The sequence below is a fragment of the Lissotriton helveticus genome, chromosome 6 (assembly GCF_964261635.1).
Source record: "Lissotriton helveticus chromosome 6, aLisHel1.1, whole genome shotgun sequence".
NCBI classification, from domain to species: Eukaryota; Metazoa; Chordata; class Amphibia; order Caudata; family Salamandridae; genus Lissotriton; species Lissotriton helveticus.
Window position 1 is genome coordinate 423,436,307 of NC_136067.1, and position 26,145 is coordinate 423,462,451.

Sequence of the window (26,145 nt, forward strand, 5' to 3'; positions counted from 1 at the left end):
AAGGCTGAATCTCGGGATATTTTAATACTAAGAAGGGTAGCTCCTCTCCTGGAATGGCTTGGGATGCCTTCAAGCTGTTGGAAGAGGGGAAACCCTGAGGTTCAGTATGGCTAAACAAAAGCAGGGCCAGGGGCAGATAAAGAACAGATATACAGTGCTTTTTGCACTGTATATAGATCCCCTTCTTATGAGGTTGGAAACCTCTCTCGACATCTCTCCCATCAGTCTACAGGGCTGGTGTTCGATTTGGTGGTCTCTAGTTGGCACAGGTAGGTACTTGTGACAAATAGGGACCCTTGCCTCTAGTCAGGATAAGGGGATTACACTCCTAAATAACCCCTGCTCACCCCCTTGGTAGCTTGGCACGAGCAGACAGGCTTATCTCAGAGGCAGTGTGTAAAGCATTTGTGACCATATACAGTAACCCAGTGACAACACTGCAGATGGACACCACACAAGGTTTTTATATCAAAAATAAGTATACTTTATATAGATTTATCACAAGACCATAAACCACAAAAATACACAATACTGTTACTTTAAGATGGTAGTTTTAGCTTAGTTAAGTTCAGTTCTTAAGTTGCGACACATTGCGTCAATGTACCTTACGATGCGTTGTGCTTCCATGACAAGCAATGTCGCAGCGAGGGAAATGCGGCAAAGTTCTGGTGCAAGAAATAAAGACATGAAGTTCTTCCAGATGCGGCACGCTTCTCCGGAGATACGAGAAGTTCTCGGTTCGATGCGTGGACTGCAGCGGCGACACCCTTGTTCAGAAATGCGACGGCAACAGCTTCAGCTGCGACGCTCTTCTCTCACTCTGTGTGAAGCTTCCGCACAATTTGACAACGACAGCGGCGACATTCTTGTTCAGAAATGCGACGGCAGCAGCTCCGACGGTGGCATGCTTCTCTGAGATGCGAGGCGCTTTCCTCGTTGTGGTGCAATGTGACAGTTCCAGCGGCGACACCCTTGTTCATAAGTAAGACGGCAGCAACAGTGACGGCGACATGCTTCTACCTCGTTGCGAGACTCTTCTCACAATGCGGTGCAGTGCGACAACCCCAGCGGGGACACCCTTGTTCAGAAGTGCGACAGCAGGCAGCAGCGACGGCGACAACCTTTCTCTTCGTTGCGAGACGCTTCTCTCAAAGCGGTGCAGTGCGACAACTCCAGCGGTGAAACCCTTGTTAAGAAGTGCGACGGCAGCAGCAGCGACACGCTTCCTCTTTGTTGCGTTGCGCTTCCAGCTCCTTGTGACACGCAGTTCCCTAGAAGGCCCAAAACAGCAGCAGGCACTTCCAAAAGAACTCTGGGGGGCTGGGCGGTGAAGTCTGTTGTCCCTGAGACTTCAGCAGGAGGCAAGCTCTTTTCCAAGCCCTTGGAGATCCTTCACAAGTTGAAAGCAAAGTACACAAAGTTCCTTTCTCCTATCTTTGGCAGTAAAGCAACCACTGCAGGCCAATCCTCTAAGCAGCACTAAAGCTTAGGAATAGTCTCTCAGTTTCCTCAGGTTCCTCTCCTCAGCAGAGGTTTCTTCTTGTTTGTCCAAAAGTGATCTAATTTCTTGGGATCAGGGTCCCAATATTTATACCCCAAAACCCTTTGTTCTCTGAGGGGAGAGGGACATTTGCTCAGTCCAAACTAGTTCTGAAGCACTCTGTTTACCAGACTTCTCCTTTCCTTTCACAGTGCAGGGCAGGCACATCAGACGCCCCACAGGAGGTGGAGCCTGCATTGTGGAAGGCAAGTACAGCCCTGGAGCACTTTGTTGACAGGACTCCTTCCCTTCATTCAGTGTGCAGGGCAGAGACATCAGCTGCACCCCAGGAGGTGGAGCCAGCTTTGAGGAAGGCAGGTACAGCCCTATTCAAGGTTCAGGTGCAACTCCTCCCTCCCATCTAGATGCAGATCTCTCTATTCACCACTGGGCTGACCCATCCTGTCTCTTGGAATCCTCCAGCCCTGTCACTCACAAACTCCAGACAAGGAATACACAACCTAGCAAAGGCAGACTTGAAAGGTTAGACAAGAAAATACCTACTTTCTAAAAGAGGTATTTTCAAACACAGAATGTTAAAATCAACTTCACTGTAAAATGTATTTTATCATTCTGAATCCAGGCATACTAAACTCGAATTTCTACCATGTTATCTGAGTCAGTTAGGATTATAAACTGTAATAATTCTAACAGCCCATTCTGGACTATGAAGAACAGGTAGCCTTGCAATAGTGAAAACGAAAATGGCTGTAATTCACTATTAGGACATGCCACACACATCAGGGCATGTCCTACCTTATACTTACAATGCACCCTGCCCTTGGGCCTACTATAGGGGTGGCTGATATGAAGAAAAGGGAAGGTTTAGGGACTGGCAAGTGGGTGCATTTTCCCCGTCAGCATGACAGTGCCAGACTGCACACAGGCTCTGCAATGGCAGACCATAGACACATTTTACAAGGCTGCTTCTGTGGGTGACACAACCAGTGCTGCAAGCCCACCAGCAGCATTTGGATTTACAAGCCCTGGGCACACTCAGTGCACTGTACTAGGGTCTGACAAGTAAACCAAATAGCCAAACATGGAACCACTGATTAATATATCGATTTACAATAGGGAGCACTTACACTGTGGCACTGAACAGCAGTGGCACAGTGCCCAAAGCATCTAACACCAGCAAAAATACATGAGGCAACAGCAAAAATGGAAGGGAGACCCATGCCAATGGTGCCAGGTCTAAAAGCTAGGATACTAAAATGTTGTCCTACGCCAATGACGTGACAATAATCACCACTGACCCAGACAGGGCTCTCCATTCTGTGGAAACGGTAGCGGAAGAATTTGGGAATCAGTCAGGGTTTCTGTTAAACAGAGCTAAAATCCAGGTATTTATAAACAAAAACACGTCCGCCTCCAATATCAGGATTGTTGAGGAAGCTACATATCTGGGAGTCTGCATCACAGCAAGAGTGGAATGTATAGTCGATTTAAATTTAATCCCTATTATGGAAAAAATCAAGAAGGATTTCATTTGATGGTATAATCTGAAACGCTCAATAATGGGGAGGTGGAATCTTGTAAAAATTATGTTTTTCCTAAAGTTATTGTATGTTTTTCGTACTGTTCCTCTGGGGGTTCACAATGTCTAGTTTAAATTAATTGAGAGATTGGTGGCTAGATTCATCTGGTCCTACGGAAAGAGTAGGAGGCCTAAAGCATTCCTGTGCCTACCCAGATATAAGGTGGGTTGGGGCTCCCCAATTTTAAGTTATATTATCTAAATGCAGCTCTGCAATATTACGGCCCTTAATTTAATAGAAGGGCAGCTGAAGGAGATATGCCAGGCTATGTGCCCTCAATTTATGAGCTTCTTATTGGGGCAACCGCTAAGGGCTGTCTGTTGAAGTTTTTGAGCCGAGCTACTTTAAAAAAACTTATTTTAAGACTTACTGCATTTCGAAACAGGGCAGGTGTTCGGAAAAAACTGGGGGTGGGCAGATATTGTAGGAACGATCAGCTCCTCAGGATATTTCAAGATAACTGTTTAGTTAAATGGGAACTAGGGGGCATTGTTAGGATTGGGTATCTATTAGCAGGGGACCATATTACGTATTTTGAAGTGGTTACGGGTAGATTTGATATTGGGCCTCGGAATTAAAAAAAAATATTTACATTTGAGGGATTTTCTTTTGAGGAAGGTTGGGGGTGCAGCTGGTTTCGCGCAGATTACCTTGATGGAAATGCTAACAAAGGGTATTGGCCTCTCAATCTCGCAATTATATGGCTGCATGTTGCATAGGGTCCCAGATGATCTGGATAAGCACAATGAGAAGTGGCAGGTGAGGCTTGATCTGTCGGATTCTGCCTTCCTGAATTCACTCGAGCTGGGTGAGTCAATTCTGTGTTCATCAAATCTGCAATTAGAACATTATAGAACACCAGCAAAAATTGCTAAATTCGGGTGGGGATGTGGGGATTTGCTGCTTTAGATGCCATGCATCTAATGAGGATCTGGTTCCCATGTTCTCCACTTGCCCTAGCCTAAAATCACTCAGCTTGGAAATAGTCAGTTTTTTAGGTGAAGCCCTTAAAGTTAATATCTCCCCGTCACCTCAGCTTATGCTGTTGGCGGTGGATGAATCTGACAAAAGGGTCGGGGAAGGTCTAATTTGTATAACTATGTCGGTTTATAGGCTCTGTGTGGCTTCAGCATGGCTTGATCCTTACCCCTGACCTTTCAGCAATGGAAGGGGCGCTTCCTACATATCAACGATTTAGAAACAGTACATTGGGGGTGTGGCCAAGCAGCTAATGCAGTGAGATGCACTTCTCCGTGTCTCTGCACCCCGGGGTTTAAGTTTTAGCTATCCAGAGGCATCGAGGTTGGTGAACCCCCACTTTGGGCTTCCAAAGTACAATAGGAGGCAAGGGGAGTCAAAAGAGTGGACAATACTTCACTGGCTCCCTAGGAACAGACCTGATTGTGCTGCGGCTGTCCGTGTCGCTCGCGGCTCGGGAGGCCTGAGCCCCTCCCATTATTCTGAGGCTGGTGGAGACTGCTATGACGCACCCACATCCCTGGCCCATGGAGGAAACCTGCACCCTGAGCTGCATCATGGGACGACCCGGGGATGGAGCTGGGTCCACTACAATGCTTGGTGTGGTCGGGCCTACTTCTGAGTCCACCGCATGCATCTGGCCCCAGCTGCACGGAAGTCTGGTGAGGCACCAGCTTGGGGTCTTCCACTGTGCTAGAGGGCCTCCACTCTGCATCGAGGCCCTGAGTGTGCCTGACACCACTGCTCTGGATGGCCACTGCTCTGGGGGGGCCTGCCTCCGGTGCTACGTGGCCCACTGGGGTTGCATCCAGGGGCTGGGCTTGCTGCAGGAGGACTCGTTGCCATTGTATACTTACCTAGGGGCCCTTCCAGGGTGGTGCTCTCTCCCCTCTGGACTGCAGGCGGCTACCGGGGACTCACTCGGTCCTGCTATTGGACTTTGGAGGTTTTCATTGGCATTGGGCACCTATCCAAGGCCGCAATCATTTTCTGGCGGTAAGGAGCGATCAGCTATAGGGGTCATGCAGCAGGCCTGGCTCCCACTCTTTGCCGCTGGGTCCCTGCCTAGTCCTTTTGCATACAGCCTTACCAGACTCTGATCTCTCTGGCACCCTGGCCGCCTTCTAGGCCTGGAGACCCCCGACAACCTGGACTACCCACTGGAGCTGTCATCGTGGCACCAGGTGGGAAGTACGATTGACTGTAGGACCGCGCGTGAGCCTGGGCCTGCCTCCTACTCCTGATCTGTTGCACAGTCTCCATCTATTTCGACTGAAAGGATCAATTGTGGCCACAGTTAAATCACTACTGTCCTCCTTGTGTGCCTAATCCTGCTACAGAACTTTACTTGCTCTGGGCGGATGTAGGGTGCATTCCCCAGGAGTGGTGGGCCTGGGTGGTGATCCAACAGCATGCTGAAAGGGGTGTTCTCCTGGAAATATGCTGCGTACGAAAGCTTGCAAGGAACTCACATCAACGTTAATGAAAGACAATCCGGTCACTTCCCTGTGGCTTAAATCCGGCCCCCTAACCTCTGCCCAAATGGAGTCCATCCCTGAGGTGCGGGCTGAGCTGATCACTCAAGTATATATGAACTCCTTCCTCCAAGAAATCAAAACGGAGATTTTATCTCTCAAAACAGAATCCAAGACTGGTCTTAAGGAGCTGAAGAGAGACATCACAGAAATTGGGGACCGAGTAGGTGACCAGGACTGCACCTTAGATAATCGGATGTAAGATCAAGAAATCTGCTGGAAGCTGGATGGCGGCTTTGGAAGACCAGCATATCGAGCTCCAAATCAAGCAAGAGGACTTGGAAAACCAAAGTAGAAGTAACAATATCCGAATCAGAGGGGTAACTAGGGAAGCGGAGGGTTCAGACATTATGCTTTCACTGCAGACCTGCTTAACATAATCAGAGGTGATGATGATACCTCCTCGCCAGCCCTGGACAGAGCCCACTGAGTTGCCGTGCCCCCCCCCACCAACGTCCAGACCTTGTACCGGATATCCTCACAAGAGTACACTTCTTCACTGAGAAGGAGGCGATTCTGAAGGCCTCGCGGTGGAAGACGGAACTAACTCACAAGGGGCACACCGTTCAACTCTACCCCCAGCAACACTGCACCACCGTAGGGATTTCAAGCCAATCACAGACAAGTTATGGGACTAGACCTCAAATATCACTGGGGCCACCCTTTTGCCTTGGTCTTCACTTGGGAAGGTAGTCACTGAGCAATGCGCTCCCTACGAGAGACCAAACAACTCCTACAGCTCCCAACGTCCTCCAGAGAGTCTAGTCCTCCTTCGCCACTTGCTTCCTCTAGGGAACACACGTGCCTGGATTGCTCCACAGTGATTGGGCCATGGAGGGGAGCACGAGCCAGGGAACAATCTTCGGCACAAACCACATAGGATATCATACAGCACCTACGGACTCTGGATGGAGGGGGGGTCACCTGTCAACTCCTCAACACTCTACGCCCTCAGTCATACCTGACCCATAAACTGCATGACTTTTCTAAACATACCCTCAACTTAACATCCTCGGCTCCCCTCCATTGAGGGAAGCCATGCCGAACTCCTCCATCTAGAAACGATGTCTCCCAAAGCAGACACCCCTATCTGTCACCGGAGCCCCACACTGAACATAAAATGTTACAACGAGGGGGCTTTTACCTTACCCTAATGCAGGATGGCTGTGGGGGACGAGACCCCAACATTGGGATAAGTCTTTCTCTCTTGGCGAACCCTGACCCTGCCCAAGGGAGAGTGAAATCTCTGGAACGGCCCAAGCCCTTTCATCTGAGCCTTCCCTGGACTGGAAAGGATGCTGTTGGCCCTGTTGGCCACTTGTTGATGATTCTCTTTTATCCCTTCTCTCTTTCTTTTCCTACTTTCACGAGGGATGGAGGTGGAAGGAAAACTCGAGCTGGTCGGTTTCAGGAACGGTTTCACATTGGGTTCACTGAGACTCTGGTCCTTGATTATTAGCCTTGGCCCATGCTCCCACAAGTTTATTTTACTCCTCTTCTTCTACAGATGCGCGGGCTGTTAGATTATGCTCACTGATGCTCTTTAACGTCATGTATAAGTTAGCATTCGCTACACCATTTTCTTTGACTGCCATTTCTAATGTAATGTTCAAAACCAATCCTGTTCAATTTCGAGAAATGACTCTTGCTAAATTTCATTTCTGTAACGAAGAATTGTCCGTGCCAGTGCATAGCTTTCTCTCGACAAAGGTCCTCTTCCACCGGTCTGGCAGTTTGATTACAGCCCAAGGGTGGAACAGCCTTCAAAGTGTTCTGAGCTGTACAAGAAAGGAGAGTAGAAACCTTTTTTTCCTTTACGCTGTTCATCCACATCTGTTTAGAAAATTCCACTGTGAGCGTGTTATGGATTGACCATGTAATGCACATAATGTATGATTATGCTTACTGTTCCTTAGTTCCCTCTGTTGCACTCTCTCGGGACTGTGCAGATGGGCCTCCGCTCTGAGCGTATACAATAAATGATTATTGGTGTATATTCCCCACTGTTTCTCTAACTCTTCATTTAGCATAGAAGGCTGAGAGGTGGTCAGTGGTGACCCAGGTGGCCAGAATTGGGTCATTGTCTTCAGTTGGAGCCCGAACAGGACTTCTTCGGGGCATGAACCATCCATTTTCCACAGACAGAGGGTAGGACGAGGATATCATCAGATCGGACTGATGGCTCAGGGATCCCTGCACGAAGAGATATGTTTCTCGCAGCTGCTGCCTCTGTTCCACTGGAGGGTGCCTAGCCCAGCAGTCATCCCGACTGGAGTCCTGAACAGTGAACCCGCGATCTGACTGTTTGGTCTGAAGAGAATGCAGTGGAGAATTAGTCCATCGGTGCGCCTGACACAAGGTGAGTCTGTTTCAGTTTATGTGGTACCACTGTAAATGGGTTTTGTTTCAGCATTAGGACTGTTGTGGTGAAAAGTGTTTGCAAATACTTTGCCAGGTAAAATAAGGACCTTTTTTTTCTTTTCTTTGCAATGCCTGGTTTCAGTAAGAATCTAAGTTTGTGCTTTTATTGTTGTTCTAAAGATGCACAGTTGGAAGAAGCCCAGCCTGCACCTCCTGAAGGTAGTCCTAATTTTGATATGTACGTAAAACATGGTCACGGCCCTATTATGTTTAGTATGTTATGGCACAAATATATGAGAGACAATGCAGAGTTGCAGTGACCTTTGACAGGCTCTTTTAATTAACAGAATAAAGGATTTCGTCAGGTTTAACCACAACACCCCATGGAGTACCTGAGGAAGGGAATTAGAGGCACAGGTGGTAGGAGTAGGCAGCCTCCAAACTATAATGTTTAACACAAAGAGCCTCTCCTAGTGTGATGACCTAAGTGCTACAGTGTTATAGTGTTATCTTGTGAGTGCAGGCATATCACAAAAAGTGAAAGACTGGTCTCACACACCACCTGGTGCCATGCTTCATCATTGACCAGTCCTCGCCCTCTAAAAACTTGGTTTGATAGAAGGCGGGCATACGCCTGACAACAGGAACGCACTTCTAAAGCGAAGTGGGGGCCCTTACAAAAAAAGGTGAAGTTAAAAGTCCATTACAGATGTCATACTCATTTTAATGTAACTGGCATCTGTATGGTGTTTAAAATAAATGGTTGGTGTGTTGGGGATTCTATTGTTCCCCCACCGTACTATAAGTGGTCGACATGTTTCTGCCTACTGGCCCCAGGGGTCCGTGGCATTCATCAGGAACTATACTGCACAATCGGGCTCCACCCTTACCGTACTATGATGGTGAGGGTTCCCGTTGGTGGGGTGAACAATTTCACAATCCACCGTATGTGCGGCTAAAGTATTCAGGCCTGTAGGAAAAGAAAACAAAGTGAAATCCAGACAAAAGCTTTATTTTAGCGAGTCTGGTGAAGGTCATCTGGTATGCCACATACTCATGCAAGATTAAGTGCGTGGCTGTAAGTGCATCAAGCTGTGACATTCATCTGTGCACTTAAGTATAGATAGAGGTCCGTCATGCCCATACCGCCATCAAAGGACGGAATGCGGCAGCGATCAAGAGACATCCGCGGTCTTCCCATTCTCCACAGGAACCGTATGATCATGACGTCGATCTCTCGGAACCAACTGCGGGATAATTGAAGGGAGTATTTTGGATAATATATAAAAATCGGGGAGGATCATCATTTTAAATAGTGTCACCTTCCCGAGTGGGCTAAGTGGTAAGGCTTGCCAGCGATTAAGATCCTTCCTGGTCTTTTTGAAAAGTGGAGTGACATTCAGTGCCCATTCTAATTCAGGGAGTAGAGCAACCCATATGCCGAGATATTTAAACGACTGTCGCCTAATGGGTATGTTAGTTTTCCAGTCGAAGCATTCCCTAGTATGGATGGAGAGGCACAAAGGTCGATTTGACTGGGTTCAGCTGAAGGCCGAGACCTTCTCGAAAGGCTTGAAGAGATTGGAGACATCTGTTGCCAAAGTGGGCCGGGTTGACGAGGAAAAGCAAGACGCCATCCGCATATAGTGTGATTTTATCCACGTGGTGGCTTGCCCATGCCCAGCCCTGAATCAAGTCAGGCGCGGATGAAACATGCCAGGGGCTCCATCGCCAGGGCAAAAAGGAGCGGGGAGAAGGGGCAGCCCTGCCTCGTGCCCCTCCGGATTGGAAATATCTCAGAGAGGGTTCCATTAATCAGCACCCTGGCTCAAGGTTTAGAATACAGGACTCGAACGAAGCGTCGGAACTGTAGATCTATGCCCATCATTATAAGTACCTCATCAAGGTAATGCCAGTCCACCGTATCAAAGGCCTTCTCAAAGTCTACAAGAAGCGTTAGATAGGGGGTGCTTGCCTAGTGGTTAGCAAGCGCCAAATGGAGGTGTCGTAGGCAGTGCCTGGTGCCCCTAGCTGGCATAAAGCCACACTGATCTGGGTGGATCTGCTTGGTAATGAGCAGGTACAGGCGTTGAGCTAAAACCGTAGCGTAGACTTTGATTTCGGTGATGATCAGGGAGATCGATCGGTAGTCCGCACAAGATGACGAAGGCTGTTGGGATTTAGGGATGACCTATCCGTCTCTGGGGGAAAAGCCCCGACTTCTACCATGTGGTGGAAAAAAGCCGAGAGATGGGGAAGCAACTGCTCATGGTAGGAAGCGTAATATTCTTGGGGGAATCCATCAGGACCTGGAGTCTTACGGGACGCCAGCTGGGAGATCGCCGCACCTATCTCCTCTGGAGACAAGGGAAGGTCCAAACTAGCTGCTTCTGAATGTGACAAGCAGGGAGTGCAGATTTGTAGAGGGCGTGAGAAAGTCTGCAAGAGTATCCTCCAGCCTGCGTGACGAATATAAATGAGAGTAATATCCTGCAAAAGCCCGGGCAATATCAGATTAGGTGCGGCAAATGGTTCCTGATTCTCGGATCTCGGGTATTATCCAAGTTGCCAAGGGATATGAGGCCAGCCTATGCAGGAGTCTCCCCTCAGGCATACACACGTGCGTACGTGATCTCCTCACGTACGGCTGCTAGTTGCCTCTCATGGGCCCGTCCGGGGATCTGGCCAGGTCAATCTCCAACCGGAACACTTGCGTTTCGAGGAGGGCAAGGCGACTGTCCTGGGTCTGCTGCTGTGCCCGAAGGTGGCTTTTGGCCACTCCCCAGATGGAAGCTTTACTAGCTTCCCATAGCATGCCTGGTAAAGTCACTGAATCCAGATTTGCAAAGAAGCATTGTTGAAGTTCCTCCCCTATGGTCTTGCGGAACTCTGTTCTAGAGCAACCTGGTGTTCAATAGCCACATAGGGCACAGCCCATCGGGGTGCAGCCTAGGTGCATTAACATTGCTGAGTGGACTGAGATTCCCTGGGGAAGGATGGATATAGTGGTCACACGTTGACAGTCAGGGGCTGGCATAAAAATAATGTCAATACGTGCATGGGAATGGTGCACCGCCGAAGTATGTGTGTATTGGGGGTTCCAGGGTTCCAGATCCTCCATATGTCCAGTCAGTCAGTTTCTTGGGGTGGATCAACCTGGTAGGGAAGGGGGTGCCTGTAATGTCGAGGGTGGGTTGCATAACCATGTTGAAATCCCCTCCCAGGATTACATGACCTTCAGGCAAAGTGGAGATAGCGTCCCTGAACTTTTTGCCTTCCTCCTGTATTTTGTCTGACCTGTTTTTGTTGGTTTTATGACTCTAGATACGTTACCACTGCTGATCAGTGCTGAAGTGCATATGCTCTCCCTATTGTAAATTGATGTATGGATTAGTGACTCCATGATTGGCTTATTTGATTTACTGTCATACCTAGTACAGTGTACTGCAGGTGCCCAAGGCTGATAAATCAGATGCTGCTGGTGGGCTTGCAGCACTGGTTGTGCCACCCACAGAAGCAGCCTGTAAAGTGTGTCTCAGGTCTGCCATTGCAGAGCCTGTGTGCAGTCTGGTACTGCCATGTTGACTGGGCAAGTGCACCCACTTGCCTGTCCCTAAACCTTCCCTTTTCTGCATATTAGTCACACCCTATGGTAGACCCAAGGGCAGGGTGCATTGCAGGTAAAAGGTAGGACATGCCCTGATGTGTGTGGCAGGTCCTGATAGTGAATTACAGCCCTTTTCGTGTTTCACTATTGCAAGGCTACCTGTCCCCCATCGGCCAGAATGGACAGTTTGATTATAACATCTTATAATCCTAAACTGACTCAGGGAACTAGGTAGAAATTAGAGTTTAGTATGCCTGAACTCAGAATGATAAAATGCATCTTTTAGTGAAGTTGGTTTTAACATTCTGTGTTTGAAAATACCACTTTTAGAAAGTAGGTATTTTCTTATATAACTATCCAAGCCTGCCTCTGCTCGGTTGTGTATTCCTTGTCTGGAGTTTGAGTGACAGGGGCTGGGGGATTCCAGGAGACAGGGGGAGTCAGCACAGTGCTGAATAGAGGGATCTGCATCTAGATGGGAAGGAGGAGTTGCACCTGGAACCTGAATAGGGCTGTGCCTTCCCTCCATAATGCTGGCTCCACCTCCTGTGGTGTGTCTGATGTCTCTGCCCTGCACTGTGAAAGGAAAGAAGGAGTCATGTAAATAGAGTGCTCCAGGACTGACCAGAACTGGTTTGGACTAGGCAAATGCCTCTCTCTCTTCAGAGAACAAAGAGAAACTGTGTATAAAAGAGGGGACCCAGACCCCAGAACTTTAGATCACTTTTGAGAAACAAGAAGCGCGACTCACAAGAAAGAAGCCTGACGCCAAACTGCCACTGTCGCTTCACAACGCGAAAGTGCCTCGCATCACCGGAGAAGAGGATCGTCACCGCAGAGAACGTGGCATCCCCGGGAAGCGTGTCGCAGGGCTTGTCGTGGCCCAGAAGAACCGCTGAGTCATCGCAGGGCCACCGGAGCACCTCGCATCACCGGAGAAGAAGATCGACGTTGCATCAGATGCCGCCGCATCTCCGGGAAGCATGTCTCAGGGCCTGTCGCGGTCCGCATCATGTCGCAGTAAGAAACCAACGCATCACCTCCCCTCGCAGAGAAGAACTGACGCATCACCATCCCCTACGCAGCAGTAGGGAACCAACGCATCACCGTTCTTGCGTGTAGGGAACCGACACATCACCTCCCCTGCAACACTTTTTGTTGTATAGTGTTACGCATCTTAAGGTACATTGACTCAAAGTGTCGCATTTTACATCTAAAAGAGAACTAAGCTAATTCTACCATGTTAGGTACATTATTGTGGATTTTTGTAGTTTGTGGTCTTGTGTTAAATCTATATAAAAGATACTTATTTGTAATATGCAACTTGTGTGGTGTCCATCTGTATTGTTGTCACTTGGTTACTGTATGTGTTCACAGATGCTTTACACACTGCCTCTCTGATAAGTCGGTCTGCTCATGCCAAGCTACCAAGGGGGTGAGTAGGGGTTATTTAGGAGTGTCACCCCTTAGCCTGACTAGACGCAAGCCTCCCTATTTGTCACAGGTACCTACCTATGCCATCTAGAGACCCCCATTGGTGGTCAGCGGTGAGGATTCTGGACTTGCATTTGTGACTCATATACAGTGATTTGTGAACACTACTAGTGAGTGCAGACCAAAGCGCAACCACATACTTTTGGTAGATTGTTTTCCTGGGATTTTCTATTTTTGCAAACTGCCAAGTTTAACCACCATGAGTAAAGCAGCATCCTTAACATCTGTTGTTTGTGATTGGGCAGAAGAGAGAATAGAATGCTACAACTTAAGACAGCTTAAGCATTATTGCAGAAGATTTAAAGATTCAATGACTGGTCTCACCAAGAAGGATGAGTTCCAAAAGGCCCCGAGGGCCTGGGTCAAAGTAAGGAATACCTCTGAGGAAGGGGCTCCGAATGCAGATGAGCAGCTGCAGGGGCCATTGGGTCCAGAGGGGAGAGTACCCTCTCCAGCAGGTAGCAGTGTCTCTGCCAAAGGCCTGTCCCCAGGGGAGCTGGCTGACAGGAAAGAATACAGGATGCGCGAATTGGAGCTGGCCAAGCTCAAGTTAAGTGGGTAGTTAGAATTTCAGTTGCAAGTTAGGAAATTGACCCTAGAGGAAAAGAGGATGCAGTTTAAGCATGAGAAAAGTTTGAGGGAGATGGAATTGAAAGCCAGAAGCTTAGAAATTACTCCCTCTGGTGGCAACACACTGTCAATGCCTGGAGAATCTAGGGTGTATATTCCTAAGGATGTGATGAGAGAATTGTATTAGAATGATGATATTGGGCAGTGGTTCAAAGCCTATGAGGTAGTCATGTCTTCCCATCTGGTCCCTGAGAAGGATTGGAGAGCGGGTTTGTGTGGGGGGGGTGGGGTTCCTTAGTGAAGGGCGGGATACACTGTTAGACTTCCCTTCAGTAGTCCATAATTCTTAAAGCCACATGAAAGGTGCATTGATGTCCAAGCATGGTTTGACCCCTGAACTGTATAGGCAGAGTTTCAGGAGTTGCAAGAAGATAGAGATCAGTACCTTGGTGGAATATGTCACTTTCTTTTGCAGAGCCTTGGATGGTTGGGTGAAGGGCAGAAAAGTTAATTATTTTCAGGAGCTCTTTGATTTGATTGCATGGGAGTACTTGTCCAGTAATTCTTTTCCAAAGCTAAGCAAATGCCTGATTGATAGCAGGCTGACTAACCCTAGGAAGCTTGCTGAAGAGTCAGACTGCTGTGTGAGCACCCGGGTCCACAAGGGTCACGTGGGAGACTCAGCCAAAGGGGGGCAGGGTCCCCAGCAGAAGAGTGGGGGGGACACGGGTAAACAGAGGGACTTCCAGAATGGGCCCAAATTAATTCCCAATGGAACCTAGGAAAAAGTTCCCAGACACCCCCTGAGAGAAAGCAAGGGGCCCGACAGGTAACCCTGTTCCTAGGGGAACCCTGAGGTGTTTGTTATAAGTGTGGGGACCCGGGTCATAAGCTCAATGATCCACGGGACCCCCAGTTTGGAAAAACAGCACCCTCTGAGCTCCACCCCGGCAGATGGCGAGTGTAGCGCTGGGGGAGGAGATTGATGTCCAAGGTGGATGGGGTCCTGCAGAGATGTCCCTTGTTTCTTTACGAGACTGTGAGGTGGTCCCTGGGACCCAACTGCCTAACAACACTAAGAAATATGGGCAGTGGGTGACCATCAATGGCCATAAAGTGGAGGTTCTTAGAGACACAGGAGCCAGTTTGGCAGCTGTCAAGTGTCACCTGGTGTCTCAAGAGCAGATTGTCCCCCATGCATTTTGCCGAGTTGTTGCCGCTGACAACACAAAGAGCCATTTTCCAATGGCTCAGGTTCCCTTTGAGTGGGGGGGTCCCTGGTACTCTTCAGGTAGCTGTGAGGCCTGCCATGATTGTTGACTGTTTGTTAGGGAACGATTTGGAGAGCTCACCTTGGGGAAAGGTGGAGCGAAGTACTCACTTGGAGATGTTAGGTCTGCTGGACTGGGCGTGTGTGACCACGCGGTCCATGGCAGCCCGTAAGGGTGCTCAAGAGGACCTGGAGCCTGAGTGGGAGGCCCAGGGACCTGACTTAGAGAGAAGAGGCGGGTCGCTGGAAACCGGCACCCGAAGTTCCCACGGTCCAGGTGGAGGTAGACCCTGAGAGGGATGCCCTGGAGCCTACAGGGAAACAGGTAGCTGAACAGGGGGACCTGCCTGAGCAGACCCATTGGCAGCAGGAAGGAGGACCCTCCAGGGAAGAATTCTGCATGGAGCAGAGAGAATGCCATTCTCTTGTGGGTTTGAGGCAACAGGCTGCAAGCCAGGCAGCAGGTGATCAGTCTGGATCACATTGGATATACTGGGAGAATGGTCTCCTGTGTAGTGAGCCTAAGGTTGCTGAGCCTGCGTCAGCCCGTGTGCTGGTGATACCCCAGCGCTTCAGAGCCTTCCAACTGGGGCTGGCTCATGATGTGCCATTGGCAGGACATTTGGGGCAGGACAAGATCTTTGAGAAGCTTGTCACCCACTTTCATTGGCCCCAAATGCACAAGAGTTCAGACACTCATTGCAGGACATGTCAGACTTCTCCCGAGTGGGATTCCCTCGAGAGGTAGTGTCTGAATGAGGTACTAACTTAATTTTCAAGTATGTGAAGTCCCTGCGGCAGGCATGTTGGGTAACATACAAGTTTACCACTCCTTACCACTCCCAAGGAAATGGGTTGGTTGAGAAATTCAACCGAACCTTGAAAGGCATGATTATGGGTCTTGAGGAACCTATGAGGCGTAAGTGGGACGTCCTCTTACCATGCCTGTTGTTTGCATACCGTGAGGTGCCACAGAAATCTCTAGGGTTCAGTCCCTTTGAGCTTCTCTATGTTCACCCAGTGAGAGGACATCTGATTCTGGTCAAGGAAGGCTGGGAGCAATCTCCCAGGAAACCTCCCCAGGATGTATAGAGCTACATGCTGGCCTTCAGGAACCAGACTAGGCATTTCAGACAACTTGCTGAGGCGAATCTGGAAGCCAGCCAGGAGGAGATAAAGTGGTGGTACGACCAGAATGCCACTCTGGTAGAGCTTTAGCCTGGTCAGAAAGTGTGGGTCAATGCCCCGGTGGAGCCCTGCACGCTCCAGGATAAGAGGACCGGACCATTTGAGGTGGTGGAGCGCCAAAGTCCTGTTACCTACTTGGTGGACTTGCGGTCTCCCAGGAACCCCTTGCGGGTCCTACATGTCAACCGCCTGAAGCCCCACTTGGAGAGGTCCGAAATGGGCTAGCTCGTAGCGACAGAAGCTGGAATGGAGGAGGAGACCGAGCCTCTTCCTGACCTCCTGTCTTCAACAGAGCAAGATGGGTCAGTGGATGGTGTGAACCTCTCTTCCACCCTGACCCCTGAGCAACAGAATGACAGCCGCCAGTTGCTTGGGCAGTTTTCTGATCTGTTCTCCCTGGTTCCCGGGGTCACTGATTGGTGCATCCATGATGTAGACACTGGGGATAGTCTTCCTGTGAAGCACAAAACTTACAGGGTGACTGACAGGGTGAGAGCTTGCATCAAAGTGGAAGTCTCAAAGATGCTTGCGTTAGGTGTGATTGAGTCCTCTAACAGTCCTTGCGCCAGCCCAGTGGTCTTGGTCCCAAAGGCTGCCGCTCCGGGTGCCACACCAGAACTCCGGTTCTGTGCGGACTACCAAGAGCTCAATTCAGTCACGAGGACTGACTCGCACCCCATCCCCAGAGCTGATGAGCTCATTGATCGGCTAGGGGCTGCACGGTACCTCAGCACGTTTGATTTAACGTCTGTGTACTGGCAGATCGCCTTGACTGATGGGGCAAAATAGGTCAGCATTCTCCACACCAGATGGGCACTACCAGTTTTGGGTTATGCCCTTTGGGATGAAGAATGCCTCTGCCACCTTTTAGAGGTTGGTCAACCAGGTGTTGGTTGGACTGGAAGAGTTCAGTGCCGCCTACCTGAATGACATCGCAGTGTTCAGCACCAGTTGGGAAGAACATCTGTGCCACCTCTGGGAAGTGTTGTTTGCACTGCGGAAGGCAGGCCTCTCAATCAAGGCGAGTAAGTGCCAGATCGGGCAGCGTTCCGTGGTGTACTTGGGACACCAGGTTGGGAGTGCCAAGGTGACGCCCCTACAGCCCAATATTGAAACCATCCTGGCTTGGGAGCTCCCCAAAACCCAGACAGAGTTGAGAGACTTTTTAGGACTCACTGGGTATTACAGGAGGTTTGTCATGGGGTATGGCAACATTGTTGCGCCCTTGACAGAGCTGACTTCCAGGAAGCAGCCCAAGAAAGTGATTTGGACTGACACCTGTCAGAAAGCTTTTGAGGCCATGAAAGCTGCCATGTGCACAGCGCCCGTGCTCCTGGCACCCAACTTCTCCAGAAAATTTATTGTGCAGACAGACGCTTAGGAGCATGGTGTGGAGGCTGTTTTGTCACAGATGAATGAGGAGGGCCTAGATCAACCCGTAGCCTTCCTCAGTAGGAGGTTACTCCCACTGGCACAAAGGTGGAGTGCTATTGAACGTGAGGCATTTGCTGTGATCTGGGCACTGAAGAAGCTGAGGCCATACTTGTTTGTGACTCACTTCCAGGTTCAGACAGACCACAGTCCCCTCAGACGGCTGATGCAGATGAGGGGTGAGAATCCAAAGCTGTTGAGGTGGTCCTTTTCCCTACAGGGGATGGATTTCATGGTGGAACACCGCCCTGGTACAGAACACGCCAATGCTGATGGAATGTCCAGATTTTTCCGCCGCAGGAGAACAGTTGAGTCATCGCAGGGCCACCGGAGCGCCTCGCATCGCCGGAGAAGAGGATCGACGCCACATCAGACGCCGCCGCATCACCGGGAAGCGTGTCGCAGGGCCTGTTGCAGCTCGCATTGTTGCCGAAGCACCTTGCTTTGCCGGAGAAGAGGATCGAAGTCGCATCAGACACCGCCGCATCACTGGGAAGCATGTCGCAGGGCCTATTGTGGTCCGCATCGTGTCGCACCAAGAAGACGCCATCTTTGTATCTTTGCACCAGATATTCATCCTATCACGGCGTTGCGGGCCGCATCGCCACGGAAGCACAGTAAGAAAGCGACGCATCACCTCCCCTCGCAGAGAAGAACGGATGCATCACCGTCGCCTACGCAGCAGTAGGGAACCAACGCATAACCGTTCTTGCGTGTAAGGAACCGACGCATCACCTTCCCTACAACACTTTTCGCTGTATAGTGTTACGCATCTTAAGGTACATTGACTCAAAGTGTTGCATTTTACATCCAAAAGAGAACTAAGCTAATACTACCATTTTAATTACAGTATTGTGGATTTTTGTCGTTTGTGGTCTTGTGTCAAATCTATATAAAAGATACTTATTTGTGATATACAACTTGTGTTGTGTCCATCTTTAGTGTTGTCACTTGGTTACTGTATGTGTTCACAAATGCTTTACACACTGCCTCTGAGATGAGCCTGTCTGCTCGTGCCAAGCTACCAAGGGGGTGAGCAGGGTTTATTTTAGGAGTGTACCCCTTTACCCTGGCGCAAGGGTCCCTATTTGTCACAGGTACCTACCTATGCCAACTAGAGAGCCCCAAATCTAACATAAACGTTTTGTGTATACCATTTACAATGAACTTTGGAAAATCTCCCAACAGGAAGCTGCTGAAAGACTTTGTGAAATAGATAGAATTAACATAGAAAAGGCCTTAGCTGTGGTAGACATTGACATTGTGTCCTCAGCTATCGACATAATCGAACAGGATTTGTCTATCTTACAACATGGACAATCACAGCTTCGCGCTATTATGCTTCTAAGCTGGACGCTTCAATCATTGTGTTCTAGCCTTGTTCCATGGCGATACATTAAAGACACAAATCTGTTTTCTGCTTACAATCTGACCGACAGACAATTGACCATGGCACGCAGAGATGCGAAGTACACCGTGCTGATCATGAAAATCTAGAGAAGTTGCCTTTTACTGTAGCAGAGTCACCGTCTACAGAATGGTTAATCAATGGCTATATCACACTGCCAATCACGACATTCCAGTTCCAATAATGCTTGAGATACTATCCAGTAGGCAGGTATGAAGCGTTGGGCAAAGAGTACATACGAGAAACCTGGGAGTTACCGTACACATATAGGTGCAGGAGCAAAGACAATGAAGTTTTTCTGAGTGGTTCAAACTGCAAAAAGGCCTTAAGTGGGGATTTAGTGTGTAAAGAAATATCACTACACAGAGCATGTAATGCGTCAATAGCGAACTTGCCCTGCTAGCTTAAGCGTTCCCCAGCTGCTGTAATTCATCCAGTCTTTGAGTTACTTTTAAATGGGAGTTACTTGATGCTGAATGACCAAGGCTGCTGTGGAATGACGTCCAGCATTGCTTATCTAGTGACCATCAACTCCAGGGTTGTTTGTTGTAAGCAATTATTGTTTCCCCCAGCTCACACAGTAAGGGAGGCACCACTGTGGCCTTCACTGAATGTATCCAACATAGGGTTTGATTATCTGAGCAGACTGAAAGCGATGCTGTTTCAGCATAATGTGGCCTTAACTTCAGCCTGAGAGAATTTTTATCTCTATATGGCAAGGCCTTCGGCAGAGATACTGGCGTATCAACTTCTCTCTCCATTTCGAGGAAATGGTCCATCGTATCTTTAAACTGTCTAATACGAGAGGTATCATTCACTTATTTAAGGGGATTGGATCAGGTCTGTTAAACACCTTTCAAACCATTTTCAAAGTAATTCCATCTTTCATGCACCCCGAACTTGGAATCATTTTTGGAGGGCTTCCTTTGGTCCTGCTTTCATTAGCGTGTATCCCTATTTTAAGCCTATTGCTTCGCAGTGGATGTCAGCATCACTCAAGACTTGGAGAGAGCACTGCTGGAGCGACGTTGTCGTGAGCGATTGGTGTTCTTAATGGGGTTACCTCTGCTTTAAGAACTGAGTGAGCATTGGTTCCTGTCTTTCAGACTGGCCTGGCTTGAGTGCATTCTACCAGTATTCCGCTGCCTCTTTTGCGGATTCGGACGCGTGTTGAAGATCTGTCTAACACTTCCATCGGTTGCGCCGCCAGACATAGACATGCTCCTGGCACCTTTACGGGCACATGTGCACAGTTGTCCACAGCGTATTCCCATGTTGATGATGGCATTCCTAGAGCCTCCACAGGACGCTTCAGCTCCTGTTGGACCGGAGAACAGCTCTACAACGGATGGGCAAGCATCAGCCTCAGGCACGCAGGCTACTTCTTCCCCGATGGCTACCGTGGGAAGCAGCGATGACCACCTCTGCTCACTTGATATCATACTAGAGTTATTGAAGCGACTGCCTCCTGTGAATGCCATGTACAGTGATTTTAAGTCTTCCGCGCGGGATTCTTAAACAATCTGGTCTTTCCTGTGCTGGAAACCGTTCAAGCAATTTTTAAACGTACCAAATTCGAGGTCGAACAGACTTTGTTTTTCTTCTCTGCTCTAGATGAACATAGTGGCTTTCAAGGTGCTCAGTAAAACAAAGGAGAATAATCTAAATATATAATGGACCTCTTGTTGAACGCTTTGTAGAGAAGAATACTTTCACTACAGACTTTACCTTTATGAACAGTTTTAAATGCTTTTAAATATGCTTTTAATAAGAAGGATTTTCTATGCCTTTTTATGCGGTTTACTTTCATTGCCTAGCTGACTTTGTTGCCCGTTTTATGAGGAGTGGGTGTCATGTCCCTTAGGTTGGTCTCATCATGTACATACCGATTACATACATTGCGTTCCATCCACACGACATAACAGTCTTACTAAGGTGACCTTTTACCCAGTAGCTGACTTCTGTCTCTCCGAAATCTGGCTCTTAGTACCATATCTTAATCCTTGTACTTGATGTACACAAATCATGTGCCCAGGCACAGTAGATTTATTCTGTACAAAAGTAAACACTTTTTTCATTCATGGCCAACAGCCAGCTGCATATGCTCTTGTTTGTTTAGAAAAGGATTAGCAGGGGATTAGCGAATGTTTTCAAAACATATTGATTCTAGAAAAACCCCAGAGTGTCCACTTTACTATAAAAGACTCTCACTCCCCCTTACCAGACAGAGGAAAAATTCCTTCCAAGCTGAGATGAGGCTCTGCCAGCTGATCCTTCGACAAGCAGAGATCAGACATCTCTTGCGAGCTGCCATCCTTGACGCAGAGCAAAAGACACACAATTGATGGACGGAATGCAGAGCAAATCAAAATATTCACCCCTAGTCAAGAGATCTGGGTTAAATCCATCATTCTTTTGCTCACCATGCCACCCCAGTTTATACCTGGCTATATGCAAATCAGTCTTGACCCTGTGCTTCATGGGAACAGTCCAGCCTGAACTGCCAAGCCATGCCCTCCCTGGACCGGAAACAAGCATCCTGGGACCAGTTTCGGGATTTCACCCCTCTTCAGGCAGGATAGCTTGATTCCAGTGGCACAGTGAGCCCAGGACCCACGTCTGGGCATACCTTGCACACTTAGGGGCACATGCATCAAGGTAAATTGCATTCGCAAACGGTGCGAATCGCAAAAATCGGCCGTTTGCAAATGCAATTTCCTTTTTTGGGATGCATCATGTTTTTTTATTTTTTCGCAATTTAAGGAATCGCAATTATGTTGCGATTTCTTAAATTGCAATTGCATTAAAATGCAATGCATCACACTTTAGAAATTGCGAATTCGCAAATAGGGAGAGGTAAATTACCATGAAGTTCACCTTCATGGTAATTTGCGAAAACTCTGAAAAATGCAGAAAAGTGCATTTTTCAAAGTTTCATTTTACACACACACATGCCCTTGGGGCATGTGTGTGTGAAAAATGTTCTTAAAGTTAAATTTCAGGGGTGCAGGGAGGGTCCTTTGGACCCTCCCACACCCTTGTAATAGCATTCTCATTTTGCGATTCCTTAATTGCGATTCGCAAAATGAGAATGGCTTCCCATTCATTCCTAGGGGCCTCTAGTCCCATTGGAATCAATGGGAAGGGATTCCTTAATTGCGATTGGCAAATTGTGAATCGCAATTAAGGAAATTTAAGAAATCACAAAAACAATTGCGATTTCTTGATGCATAGCCGTTTGCGATTTCTTAATTGCGATTCCTTAATTTTCGCAATTAAGAAATCGCAAACGGCAACAATGATGCATGTGACTGTTAGGGCGAGAAAGCCAAAGACACACAATTGATGGACAGAATGGAGACAAATCAAAACATTCACCCCCAGTCAAGAGATCTGGGTTAAATCCATCATTCTTTTGCTCACCACGCCACAGACACAGGGTCCTTCATTCAGAACCAACAGGTGAGGGGTTAGCACTTTCCCGGGGAATTCTTCGCTCCATTAAGTTCCATTAGGACATATCCTAGCACTTACACATACATGCTACACCTACACTTCTGGGCTATGCACGGTTAGGTAGGATACGTATTGTAGGAGTACGCCAATGGTATTGTTTTATGTAATATGCTTTTATTAATCTTTTTTGCACTAGGGTAGAAATGTATCTACTTTTTACGATATTGGTACTAGCGATTACTTTTGTCTGCTCCTGTCTTTTGATTGTCGCAGCTGACATGTGTCATACTAGACTGACGCTTGACCAATAAATAATTATTGTAACCTTTTCCAATCGTCATTCTATGTATTCTGAAAAAAGCAAGCACAAGTGACTGAGCAAAAGATACGGTATTGTTTCCACAATACCTGATGAATCAGGGTTGTCATGTTCAGTGGTTGCCAGAAGCTACCTACTGCACTGTAGAATTCAGAGAGGTGAAAGTGGCACTGATGAGCAAGCTGGTCTAATGGCTGACTCATCCTGTTGGGGTGTCCAGAATTTGTCGGCACACCAAGCTCTCAGTTTAGGTCATCCAAAACGCGCAGGTCCTGGGGGGTCCTAGGAACTACACGACACAGCTTCCTACAGCGTTTTTGCCGCAGTATCTGCCATAATGTTAAGTACCATTAAAGGGGAAGCAGGAGTGCATTTATATGCCACCGACTCATAAATTTAGCTCTGGGAGACCAGGAACGTGATTTACCTAAATTTATTGAGGAAACCTATGCAACAGTAGGTAGAGATAATTTGGGAACCAAACCTAGTAAAGCACAAATTAAGAGTAATTCTGAAAAGGATAACTTGAAGCAGGAATCAGAGGGCCAGATGCATCAAGCTAAAAACCGGTCGCAAAGGGGCAGATTCTCAGAATCTGCCCCTTTGCGACCGGTATTTTTGCATTTGGGATGCATCATCCCAAATGCAAAAATCGCTAATAGAGAATTCGCTAAATTGCGATTGTTTGCATTTAAGGAATCTCAAATTGAGATTCCTTAAATGCAATGCATGAAAGTTTCAAAAATAGCGAATTCGCTAATAGGGCACGCAAATTACCACGAAGTACAACTTCGTGGTAATTTGCAAAAACTTAGAAAAATGCACTTTAGTGCATATTTTAAAGTTTCATGTTGTGCACACACATGCCCTAAGGGCATGTGTGTGCGCAACATATGTGCACAGATCAAAATCAGGGGTGCAACAGGGTGTCCTTTGGACACCCCTGCTCCCTTGAACTCACAATCTCAATTTGCGAATCGCTAATTGCAATTCGCAAATTGAGATTGTCTTCCCATTCATTCCTATGGGCCTCTGGGCCCATAGGAATGAATGGGGAGGTATTCATTAATTGCGACTCACAATTTGCGAGTCGCAATTAAGGAATTCTAAGGAATCGCTATTTATGTAGTTATTGCTTGATGCATTCCATTTTGCTATTCCTTATTAGCGATTCCTTATTTTTCGCTAATAAGGAATCGCAAAAAGGATGCATGATGCATCTGGCCCAGAGTCTTTTACTAAGAAGAAGTGGTATAATAAGAGAAATCAAGAAAAGACTAAAATGCGGGGTATGTCTCCTCAATAGTCCACTGAAAAACGCGACAATGTGCGTAACCGTGATAATATTGAAACTCCTGACAGATATCAGGATACTGATACACGTTCTTTTAGGATACATCCACAAAATGCTCTGGGATGATTGGAGCACAGAACGTGAAACCAAAGAAGGACTTTTCTGACTGTGTAATAAAATAGGAAGACAAACCTAAATAGTCCAAGCCTCAATTTGAAAGAACGATGTAGCTTGAATTAAGGTAAATCAAGCCAAGAATATTGAGTATACTGCTTCTAAGCGGGGATTTGGCTCTGACCACCCTGGACAGCGTGGCAGAAGTCACAATAGTTTGCCCAAATCTTTTAACATGTCTGGCAGTGGTAGCAACAAGTGACTATATCCAGGTGGACCACCAGATAGGAGAGTGAGTGTCCTGCATCAATTATATGAAATGCAACTCCAAATGGAGGGTGATATACAATGTCCAACAAATGTTCTGATTTTCTCTCACTCGGCTATGACATTCTCTTGGCTGAAAAGAATTGGCCACCAGAATTTGTCTTGGATTGCAACGGATGAGAAACAGTCATTTTACCTGCTTTTTCTGACCTCGTCCCAGAGGAAGTAAAACATTAATTCGCCAAGGAGTAGGTCGTATCGCATGCTCCTGCGTTATACCGCAACAATGTGGGGTGCAATGACGGTTCCCCTTATCACATCATACCTGGGAGGTCAATCCCACAACCTCAAAGACAATACCCAATTAACAATGATGCTTAAAACAAGTTAGAGATCCTCTCACAACTTGAATACCAAGGTGTAATAGAAAGTTGCACATCCCCTATGAATAATCCGTTGTTTCCAGTTAAGAATTCAGACAATGGGGCGTGGCCAAGCAGTGAACCAAGATGGTCGTATAGCTTTGAAGCTCCGCTGAGTCCCCAGGGTAAATTTACTCCACGGGCGGCTACAGCGCAACATGCTCAGCATAACAACAGCGGCAGCACTCCTGATATGAATGCCTAGCCAGCGGTCCAACTGGCAGCGAGTTTTGCGACCCCGTCTCCAGTGGATTGGTAGAGACGCAGTGAGGCCAAGGGATTGGGATACAGCCGGGGAATCAAGTTTTCAACACGCCCACAGTGCGAGACAGGGATCCGGTAACAGCCTAAATCGAGCCCCCTGAGCACCGAAGTGCGGTGCGGGGACGGCCAGGCACCTCAAGAAAGGAGTGATTGCAATCCGGATGGTTACAATCAACACGCAACAGGCAGAGAGGAAGCAGATGGCTGGGAAGACCTTTTGGCACCAGCAGGTATTCTCCAAGTGGTAGGCCCTAAGGTCCAGTGATCAGCGAGAGGGCCGTATATCGGACAAAGGCAAGACTGGTCCCAGCACCCTGAGCCCGCCTGGCGGCTAAACCCGAACTGCTTATCAGGTCGATCCTTCTGCCGTTCCTGTTCCGTTTGCTGGGCTTGGGGGAACAGCATCAAAAGGGCCCCGCCCCAGTCATCCATTGATGCAGCGCCTTTAACAGCCTAATTAATGCAGTAAGGTCACGGCCTGGCACCTTGAGAAGGAAGCATCCTCAGCTCGGCCTGAGACGTGAAGAACACTCAAATAAGCAAAGTGGGGGCAAACTATGAGGAGCATCTCCTGGCCCTGGCAGGTACATACACACTACAGCCCCAGCAGTCCAATGGGAGGCAGGAAGACCGGGGACAGTACACAAGCAAAATACGCTGAAAAATCCCAACACCTACTTAGCTGCAGAGACTCGGCCTGCGCGGTGGTTCAATCCTTCTCCCTTCCCAGCACAGTGCGCCAGGTTGGTGTAAGCTGCGCCAACTGTGACCAGCCACCAAATGCAACACTCAACACTAAATTACTCTGCAGTACTAGTAAACAAGGAGGAAGTTGCAGGGTGCTGGCCCAGGGTCAAAGAACCACGCAGGCCACAGCGGATGGCATAAATAGCCTCAAATCGCGACACTCACAGGGGTGGGTCACCCGAAGGGGCATGGGAAAGAGCGACCCTCGGCAGAAGAAACTTCCATTTGAAAAGCTAGGTGGAAGAGCAGAAACAACGGGTAATAGTATGGCAGAGGGAGGAGATACCACAGAACCATCCCATGCTGCCCCACATGGACATGATGCACTAGTGGCGGAAC

The 26,145-nt window shown here is 48.1% G+C and overlaps 1 long non-coding RNA gene across 2 annotated transcripts in view; it reads left to right on the forward strand.

Annotated features, from left to right (window-relative positions):
* LOC144762627 (uncharacterized) overlaps positions 1 to 26,145 on the forward strand; it is a 169,913-nt gene that overhangs the window by 106,186 nt on the left and 37,582 nt on the right. For both annotated transcript variants that reach the window (XR_013596114.1, XR_013596115.1), the window contains exon 3: positions 7,622 to 7,953. This is a non-coding gene — a long non-coding RNA (uncharacterized LOC144762627). The remainder of the gene's footprint in view (positions 1 to 7,621; positions 7,954 to 26,145) is intronic.